General features: G+C 40.3%; 1 non-coding gene across 1 annotated transcript; it reads left to right on the top strand.

Annotated features, from left to right (window-relative positions):
• Positions 1–4,220: 4,220 nt before the first annotated feature.
• On the top strand, positions 4,221–4,327 carry LOC141623980 (small nucleolar RNA R71). Its single transcript, XR_012533794.1, has one exon. It is a non-coding gene; the product is annotated as a small nucleolar RNA R71 (small nucleolar RNA).
• The last annotated feature ends 6,151 nt before the right edge of the window (positions 4,328–10,478 follow it).

The raw sequence follows: 10,478 nt of genomic DNA, 5'->3' as shown, positions 1-10,478 counted from the left end.
TCATTGTTATTCTAGTTTAGCAACCTTCTACATCAACCCAATTTGTGACACCCCCCTAGACACTACTAGTTACAATAGAATTCTCATTTCAATACCCGTCCCTTGGGATCCGACCTTTACTTGCCTCTTTACTAATTGTAGAGTTGTTTGTGAAGTATAAATTGTGTTTTGTATCGACCATTGACCAACGACCACATATACTTAATTGTGAACACGAAATGGCCTCGATCAGCCATCTATCCACCAATAGCCTTAGAAAGTTGAAAGGTTTGGTGTGTACTCTTCCAATGTTCAAAGCCGACTTAAGAAGAACAAAATCGAGTTTGGTGAAATGATTGGTGTCTTTTCTTGCATTGATGGTGCTCCCGACGACCTTGTGCCATACTCTTATGCCCGGATGGTGGACTAAAAGAGCACGACTCGCATGAAAGTATTCAAATTTCCTTCCGGAAATTGCCTCCCAAAGAGGGTCAGGGTCATATTTGCCAACATTCTTAAAATAACTCGGTTCATCACTAAGACCCAAAGCTTTACCCAATTCCCTAAAGGGGATGCGTCTACTAACATTAGCTAGACGAAACTTGAGGTTCTCCATACTCTCAACCTTGTTAACTTTCAAAGAACTCAAAAATTCTAAGGTAAGGGAGGGGTATGTCAATTCTTTTGATTCAAACAATTTCTCCAACCCCATGGCTTTGAAAAAGGCTCTAGTTTGCTCAAGGACACCCAATTTTTCTAAGGTATCTTCACATATAAACTTGGTGGATTGAAATGATATTATAGCAAACTTAGCAAAAGTGTCCCTATGGGTTTTGGAAATGAAAGTTACCTCCGGATAGTTTGCAAGTTGATCAATTTCCGGAGTAGTAGATGTTGTTGCACCCATGGGAGGTTGTTGTTGTTGTTGCACTTCCAAGTTTGGGTTTGCTACCACCATAGCCAATGCTTTCTTCGCTTGAAGAGTCTTTTGCCTTTGTGAAAGTGTCTTTGTCTTTGGTGCCTTTGCCTTTGTTGCCTTTGTTGCTCCCTTAGTCCTTGCCATTGATGAATTAACCAAGAAAGAGTGAAAAATCTTCAATTTCTAGTGCACCCAAATTGATTTAAAGATGAAAGGCTTTGCCTTTATGAATTCAAAAATCGACTCAAAGGTTGAAGATTTTGTGCTTGGTTTTGATTTTTATTGAAAAAGGAGTGATTGATTTGTTATTAAAAGGATGTTTTGATTTGATTTTGGTGAATGTAGTTGAGGAATTTTGTTTTTGTGATGGAGAGGATGAGGGTTTTGAGGGTTTTGAGGGTTTTGAGTAGTGTTATGAATGAAGGAATGAAGAAATGAAGAAATGAATGTGGGAGGGGTTTTATAAAGCCCGAAAAATTCGAACTGCAAGGGCAATCCGTGCGGTTTCTGCTCAAGACGGGCGGATTCTGCCTTTTCTGGGTTGGGAAAAACTCGCCTAAAGACGGGCGTCTTTTAGTGAAGACGCTCGGATTCGCAGACACGGAACGGGCGGATTCTCCTGAAGACGGGCGGATTTTAGTCCAGGAATTTTTCTTGTTTTCCTCAGCTAAGAAGACGGGCGTCTTCTTTTCAAGACGGGCGGATTTTCAAAGACGGGCGGATTATGATGTAGGACGCGCTTGGATTTCTTTGATCAAAAATTTGAAAACTTTAGCTCAGTTCAGGACGTGCGTCTTCTACCCAACACGCTCGGATTTCTTGAAAACGGGTGGATTCTCCTGAATCCGCTTGGATTCGACCCCTTTGTATCCGGATTCAGTTCCATCCGTGTACAATGCATATCCCTTGCCATTCTTCCATTCTTCTTCATATCTTGTGTTCTTCATTGTGGGGGGCACTACTAAGGCATGGATAGCCTAGGCAATTGTCATCCCCACACTAAGCTAAAGCACTACACATTAATTGAAATTATTAATCCCTCCCTCACTTCTCTCAAATATGACAATTATCTTGATCAAAGTATAAAAATCCAAAAATAACAAAAATGCAATACAAGAATTGAAATGCAAGTTAGGGAGTTAGAAATATTTACAAATGGTGGTTTAGGGAGGACTCCACCAAACTCTCATTCTTGATGAGATGTCAAGGGGGCATGTCCAAGGTGTTGTTGATGTTGCTCAACACCTTGAAAAAGTAATCAAAAACTTGTTCATTGTCATGGTAGAGGTCTTCAATAGACCTTGGCCCTTGTTGTCGGTCTTGATCGATGGCATTACCAATGTAGGGATTAAAAATCCCTTCAAATTCGTCGTCCCAAAGACCACAAACTTCATTAAGTTGATCATTAAAAATCTCTTGATTTGATGGTGACAACTTTCCCATTTCCTTTTCTTGGCCAATGAGGCCATCTTCTTCTTCTTTGTTTGATTTTGGTGAGCTTTGCAAGCTCTCCTTGTCACAATTCACTTGCTCTTTGAGTGGAGCATCTTCAATTTTCTTCTTCCATTGGAGTTCCGACTTCTTCCTTTCATCCTTCCGACTATAATAATCGATCATAAAACACGGTTCATATAAACGGGGAGCTCTCATAGTCTTGTCAAGATTAGAAGTTATACTCTCATCTCCCACTTCTAGAGTGAGCTCACCATGTCTTACATCAATTACCGCACCCACGGTGTGTAAGAAGGGTCTTCCAAAAATGATTGGAATGTTGGAGTCTTCCTCCATATCAACAATGACAAAGTACACCGGGATGAAAAACTTCCCAATTCGCACGGGGACATCGTCCCATATCCCTAATGGTGTCTTCGTCGATCTATCAGCCATTTGGAGTGTGATATTGGTGCATTTTAGCTCTCCCATCCCCAACCCTTTACTTACCGAGTACGGCATAACACTCACACTAGCCCCTAGATCACATAAGGCTTTGTTGATCGTGGTGTCGCCAATGGTACACGGTATTGAGAAGATTCCCCGATCCTTTAGTTTTGGAGGTGAACTCCCTTGAAGTATTGCACTACTCACCTTAGTGAAGGCGATAGTCTCAAGTTTCCGGATCGACTTCTTCTTTGTGAGGATGTCTTTCACGTATTTTGCATAGGCCGGCACGTGATTGATTAATTCCGTGAAGGGAATTGAGACTTCCAAATTCTTCACAATTTCCATAAACTTTCCAAGTTGGTCATCAAATTTGGGCTTGGCTTGACGACTTGGAAAAGGAAGTCTAATCACAATGGGCTCCTTCTCCTTGACCTTGTCTTCATTTTTCTTTGAAATTTCTTCTTTTGATGATTCTCCATCTTTGGAGTTTTGCACAATTTCTTCCTTATCACTAGCTTCCACAACTTCACCCTCAACTTTCTTCTTCGGTACTTCATACCTTGTACCACTTCTCAAGTGAATGGCACTAACCGTTTCATGTCTTGGGGGATTACTTTGAGGTGGTAATTGCCCCTTTTGTCTTTGTGAGCTTGAAGATGCTAGTTGAGTCAATTGTGTTTCCAATATCTTGGTGTGAGCTAGAATGTTGTTGATGGTGGTTTCCTTTGCTTGACTATCGTTTTGCATTTGAGTGAAAAACTCTTGTTGATTCTTTTGCATTTGGAGGACCGTTTTTTGAACATCAAAACCTTGGTCATTTTGGTGATTGTATGGATTTTGATTTTGGTAACCTTGGTTTTGGTTGTAAAAGGGTCTTTGATTTTGGTTTCTCATGGGAGATGGGGTGTAAGTTGTTTGAGGATTTTGAACATTTTGGCTTTTGTATGAGAGATTTGGGTGAAACTTGGTGTTTTCATTGTAATTATTGGAATAAGGGGTACCACTCTTGTATGCTTGGAAAGCATTCACTTGTTCATTTGTTCCCCTACATTCACTTTGGTCATGTCCCAAAGTTCCACAATTCTCACATATCCCACTTGGGATTGATGAGGATGCCGTCATGGCATTAACATGATACTTTGGTGATTTTGAGGCTTCTTCAAGTTTATCCATAGCTTGTTCAAACTTCAAATTGATTGTGTCAATGTGAGCACTAAGTTGAGCATCCAATTGAATAACGGAGTCCACTTCATGCCTTCCTCCTCTAGTAGCCTTGCGAGGCCTACTATATTGTGAGTTATGGACCGCCATTTCCTCAATCTTGTTCCATGTTTGATTGTCATCAACTTCGGTGAACATTCCATTTGATCCAATGTTGAGAATGTTCCTTGAATCTTCATATAAACCGTTCCAAAATTGATGTACCAAGAACCATTCGCTAAGTCCATGGTGAGGACATGAGCGACAAATTCCCTTAAACCGCTCCCAAGCTTCATACAAAGATTCTTCATCCCTTTGCTTAAAACCCGTAATTTGAGCTCTTAGCATGTTAGTCTTTTCCGGTGGGTAGAACTTTTTGTAGAAAGCTAGAGCCAACTTCTTCCAAGAATCTATTCCGAGAGTGGCCTTGTCAAGGCCCTTCAACCATTGTTTCGCGGTGCCGATTAGAGAAAAAGGAAATAAGACCCATCGAATTTGGTCTTGAGTCACACCGGTTTGAGAAATCGCATCACAATAGTCACAAACGGTTTCCATATGAGAATGAGGGTCTTCACTAGGCATCCCCCCAAATTGGCTCCTTTCGACTAATTGGATAAAGGCGGATTTGGCAATAAAATTTCCGGTTAGATGTTGTGGTGTGGGCGTACCATTGGGTAGGTTTTCCTCGATGGGTACGGAATGTGACGAAAATTTAGGCATTGTAGGTTGATTTTGTGGGGTATTTTGTAATGGGTTCTCCTCTCCTTCTCTTGCAAAAGGGTTGATGAACTCAATAGTTGGTTGAACAACCTCACTAATACCTCTCAAATTTCTCCTAGCAAATCTCCTATTGTTCGTCAAGGTTCTTTCAATTTCACGGTCAAAAGTGAACAAATCACCTTGTGACCTTCTAGACATGCAAAATATCAAACAACTTGAAAACAATTAGAACAAACCTTGAGGAGTTTTACTTCCCCAAGGCGAAGAAAGACACAACTAATAACAATAAAAGAAAATCTAAATCAAGTAAACACCGTCCCCGGCAACGACGCCATTTTTGATCGGTCCGTTTCGTGTTCACAATTAAATAGATGTGGTCGTTGGGTCACGTCCGAATCAAAACACAATTTATAGCTTCACAAACAACTCTACAATTAGTAAAGAGGCAAGTAAAGGTCGGATCCCAAGGGACGGGTATTGAAATGAGATTTCTATTGCAACTAGTGGTGTCTTAGGGGTGACACAAATTGGGTTGATGTAGAAGGTCACTAAACTAAAATAGCAATGGAAATAAACAAGCAAGATGAATTAAAAGGGTTGTAAACAATTGATAAAAAGCACTAGGGTGTCATGGGGTCATAGGGGATTCATGGGAATTGATCATACAAACATGTTCTCAAATTATAAGCAAGCAATTATTGTTGTGATGGATTGAGTTGGGTTATATCTTACAACCCTAGGAAAGTTTGGGTCCCGGAGCCGAATCGATTAGATTGTACAACACCTACAAGTCGACTTAGTCTTCCCTACTCAACAACATGCATGGTCTAATGAGACTCGAGTTGGGTTATGTCTTACAAGTCTCATTGAAAAGATAGGAGATGGTGGTAAATGCAAGGATTCATAGGCTTAGCATTTCATCAAACACAACATGTGCATGAGTTGAGATCAAAACATGCAAGCAAATAAACCATGAAAGCATATTAAATTAAGCATGAATCATTCCCCATGTTGGTTTCCCCTAATCACCCATTAACCCTAGCTAAGAGACTACTCACTCATTATCATGTTGATCATGCTAGCAAGGTTGTCAATCATACCAACAAAAGGAAACATGATGAATAAATAAAAGTAATTAACAATAATTAAAGAGGGATTAAGAGAATTATACCTACTAATGATTCCAATAATAAAGCAAAGATAAAAGAAGTACTTGATGCTTGATTGAGAGGTTGTCAATCTCCCAATAATAACCCAAATAATCTTCAATTACCCAAAATAAAGGATGAACAAAAGAGAGATTAAGGAAATAAAACTTGTATTAGAACTTGATTAATTGTTGATTACAATACTAAAGAGAGATTTGATTGATATTAACTACTATAATTATTGATAAGAAGAACCTCCTCTTCTAATTAGACTAATGGGGTATTTATAGTGGAAATTAGGGGGATGCATTAGGGTTAACTAAGGGTTAAACTAGTAATTACACTTTTTAAATTGAGCAGGGAGGAGCCGGTATTTTTCGAAGGAAGGGCTTCTTTCTTTGTAGCTTGGAGAAGACGAAATTGCGCTGTACAGGAATCCGTGCGTTTTGGAGTCGGGACGGGCGGATTCTGGCGGTGGAACACGGGCAGCTTTGGAGGAATCCGGGCGGATTCTGGTGATGGCAAACCCGAGCGTCTTGGGATGAAACCGCACGGATTGTGCATGTGGAGGACGGCCGGATTGTAGACAATCCGCACGGATTGTGCCTCAGCAACATTTCTTCTTCTTTTCTTCCCTTTTCTTCATAAATTCCTTGGGGATTTCCTCGGGGACTCAAGGATCCTTTCTCAACATTACTCATCTACTATAATATGTACAAAGGCCTTCTAATCTTGTCTCTCCTTGATGCTTGGTCATTGAATTCGATCAATTTAGTCTCGTTTTGCCATGAAAATGCAAGATTTGCACTCCTTTCCTACCAAGGGATCAAAATCTCAAAGAATATGCAAAACAAAGAACTAAAGACAATAAATGACCCCAAATATGCACTAAAAAGCATGGGAACAAGGCTAATTCGGGGGCTAAATATGCGCTAATTATGGTCACATCAATTATTCCCCATGTTTTTCTCCCTAATTACCCATTAATCCTAGTTAAGAGACTACTCACTTATTATCATGATAAACATGTCATTAACGGTGTCAATCATCACAACAAGTGTAAACATGATAAGAGAATGAGGAAATAAACAATAAATAGTAAAGGGTAAAAGAATTATACCAAACTTGAGATGATTCCAAATAATAAAGCAAAGAATAAAAGAAGAGAACTTGATTGATTGATGAAGAGTTGTCAATTCTCCAATAATAACCCAATAATCTTCAATTACCCAATAATAAACTTGAATAATAAACTTGAACAATAATTAAGGAAAGATTAATGAGTAATTTGTGGAAAGATTAAAGAGTAATCTATTCTAATCTACTCCTAATCTAATCTAAGGAAGGATTAATTTAATCTAATGAAAACTTGATTCTAATCTAATAAAAACTTCATGGTTTGATTATTACAAATGGGGTATATATAATAGAGCATAATTAGGTTAAGCAAGGGTAAAATAATAATTTAACAATGCTAATTGTTGGGTAGGGAATCGCCGGTCTCAAGGGAGACTCCGGTCTCCTTTTCGCCGGTCTTTGAAAAATATGTGTATCCTTCATAGAACAAGAAGAGCACGAAAAGTTGCTGTAAGGGAATCCGGGCGTCCAAGGCATGAAGACGGGCGGATTGTAGGAAGACGGGCGGATTGTTGGGAAGACGGGCAGATTTCTGAAGTGTTTTTCTTCATTCTTGTCTGTCGAATAATCCGAGCGTCTTGTGGGGAAGACGGGCGGATTGGGTCTCAGGAATCCGAGTGTCTTGAGGGGAAGATGGGTGGATTGGGTCTCAGGAATCCGAGCGTCTTGAGTCTCGGGACGAGCGGATTGGCGGACAGCTTCTTTGTTTGACCTCGGATTGTAAAACGGACGTTATTTTATCATCCGGACTCCTATTGGAGTGATTCAAAAGCCTAGATCACTTGTTTTTTCGACGCCGTTCCATCTAGCATACTTTCAAAGCCACAGGAGCAACCCTTGGTTTGGTTCCGAGCAATTTATTCTTGCATTGACTTCCTTCTCGTCATCCTTACTTTTTAACCCTATGATCCTTCTATATACTCTTTATTCCTACATACTTGGCCATCATTCTTGCCTCCTCTTCATACTAGTCCATCCAATATCATCAAAAAGCTTCTAAATATGCACGGGAGACGGGAATTTCCGCCTAATTACCTTCTTTCCTTCAAAACATACGAAATGCACTAGGAAAGCAAAATAGGAAGCATTTGACGGATAAAATGGCTATGGAATGATATAATAGTATGCAAAATAGGCTCAATTAGGGGACTAAATCTGCGCAAATAATGTTCACATCACTTCTTCTTCAATTTGCTACCTCATGATCCGTGGGGATCGTTGAGGAGCCTTGGGGGTCCTTCATCATTGCCCAAATAATTGTTTTGTTGACCTAGGCCTTTAGTATTGGTCTCCTCTTTTTTGCTTGGTCGTTAGATGCGATCCATTTAGCTCTATATATGCAAGGTTAGCATTCCTCTCCTAGCAAGGACACAAAACCTCAAAGAATATGCAAAGTAGGAAGCTAAAGATAAGAAACGACCCTAATACATGCAAGAAAGCATAAGAACGAGGCTAGTTCGGGGGCTAAATGTGTGCAAATATGAGTCACATCACCTATCAAATCAGTCATCGAAAAAATGTCTAGCAATCAGGTCATGTCGGACCCAGTGCACAAGTTAGGAGGATTTCAAATCCTCAACCTTGTGGAAAGTTAATTGGCACCTCTATACTTCAACCCCTATTATAACCTAGTGGTCAACCACATACTCAAATCCCAGGAATGCCACTAAACCCTATCCGGAACAACACTTTCGCACCATTCAAAGAAGGCCATTCCTAGAAGATACCACTAGGATTACGATACGAGGCTTCCATATTCGAGGCTTTTGAAATGCTCACTCAAGTCCATGATCTCAAACATCGGGGAATCCAAATGGGACCATATCACCTTATGCTAAATGGGTATTTCGTCAAGGAAGGAGACCATGAATCTTTTCACGGATTTCCTGAACCTTGGATGTTCAAAGGCAACAAGCTAGCTGGAATCGAAGTGTTCCACGACTGCTATTTTATTCCCCAGGAAACGGTTCCTACCGTAAAAAATTGTTAGACACCTTGTCTCGACAACCAAGTCGTTAGCCTCTTATTCGGACAAGATCGATTAGTTAAGGCATCCTAAAACGAGATTATTACCATGATACTTCGGGATGACCACTTCAATCCCGCAGCACTCATCACGGATGCAAACCCAGCCAATCAGCAGAAAGGATGGAGAAAGTCAAATAAGTGGACCAACAATCAAGGAAGGCTCTTCAAGCTCACAACTGGAGAAGGAGAGATGTTCAAAGGAGAACCAGAAGACGAGGAGTTCGAATCTGAGTCGGAGTCAGAGTCAGAAACTGAGTCTAAGTCTAGTGAATTCGTTAGAGAGTCTCCTCCTGTCGTCACTCCCCATCCCTTTGTTTCTCCCAGTTTAGCATCATCTAGTAATAGTAGCTCGGGGAATGCCCCAACAACTGTCCCTTTACCGCCACTAACTACAATGCAGATGGCTTCTTTGCTTGAGCTATTTTCAAACATTAATATGGATAAATCTGATTCTGCTTACTCTTTGTGTTATCTTGATTGCAATTCTGTTTATGATGATACTGAGGATGATCCTGACCCAGACTCGATCGAACTACCTCCTTACATAATTAAAGAAATACTAGAGGACGGTTAAGGGGCACCAGTTATAGAGAACACTGAACCTATCAACGTAGGGACAGATTTAGAACCCCAAGAACTTAGGATAGGGACGACCCTGGACCCAAATGAAAGAGCTTGCTTCATCGACATTCTTCACAAAATCAAAGACGTCTTCGCTTGGTTCTACAAAGATATGCTAGGGATAGACAGAGATATTGCAGAACATTGAATCCCAATCAAACCAGGTTTCAAACCCGTAAAATAGAAACTTCGTCGAATGAGAACAGAATGGGCTCTCAAGTTCAAAGAGGAAGTAGACAAACAATTCAAAGCCGGGTTCATCAAAGTTTCCAAGTATTCAGACAGGGTGGCTAATATAGTCCCCGTACCCATAAAGGATGGGCGAATCCAGGTTTGTGTTTATTTCAGAGACCTAAACAAGGCTAGTCCAAAAGACGATTTTCCACTCCCACTCATCGACATACTAGTAGATAATACAACGGATCACGCACTAATCTCTTTTATTGATGGATATGCGGGGTATAATCAAATCAAAATGGCTGAAGAAGATATGCAGAAAACAGCATTCGTCACCCAATGGGGTACTTATTGCTACACAGTTATGCCATTCGGATTCATCAATGTTGGAGCAACATATCAACGCACCGCGACTACCATGTTACATGACATGATGCACAAATAATTAGAGCTATATGTAGACGACATGATTGTCAAATCCAAGGATCGGCAAGGTCACATCGCTAACCTTCACAAGTTCTTTCTCAGATTTCGCAAGTACAACATGAAACTTAACCCTTAGAAATGTGCGTTTGGAGTCACGTCCGACAAGCTATTGGGGTATGTATTCAATCAAAGAGGAATAAAGATTGATCCATCCAAGATCAACGCTCTAATCAAGATGCCAT

Source organism: Silene latifolia, chromosome X (genome assembly GCF_048544455.1).
Source record: "Silene latifolia isolate original U9 population chromosome X, ASM4854445v1, whole genome shotgun sequence".
Taxonomy (NCBI): Eukaryota; Viridiplantae; Streptophyta; class Magnoliopsida; order Caryophyllales; family Caryophyllaceae; genus Silene; species Silene latifolia.
The sequence above is the reverse complement of the archived record's forward strand: the minus strand, read 5'-3'. Positions and strand labels throughout refer to the sequence as shown.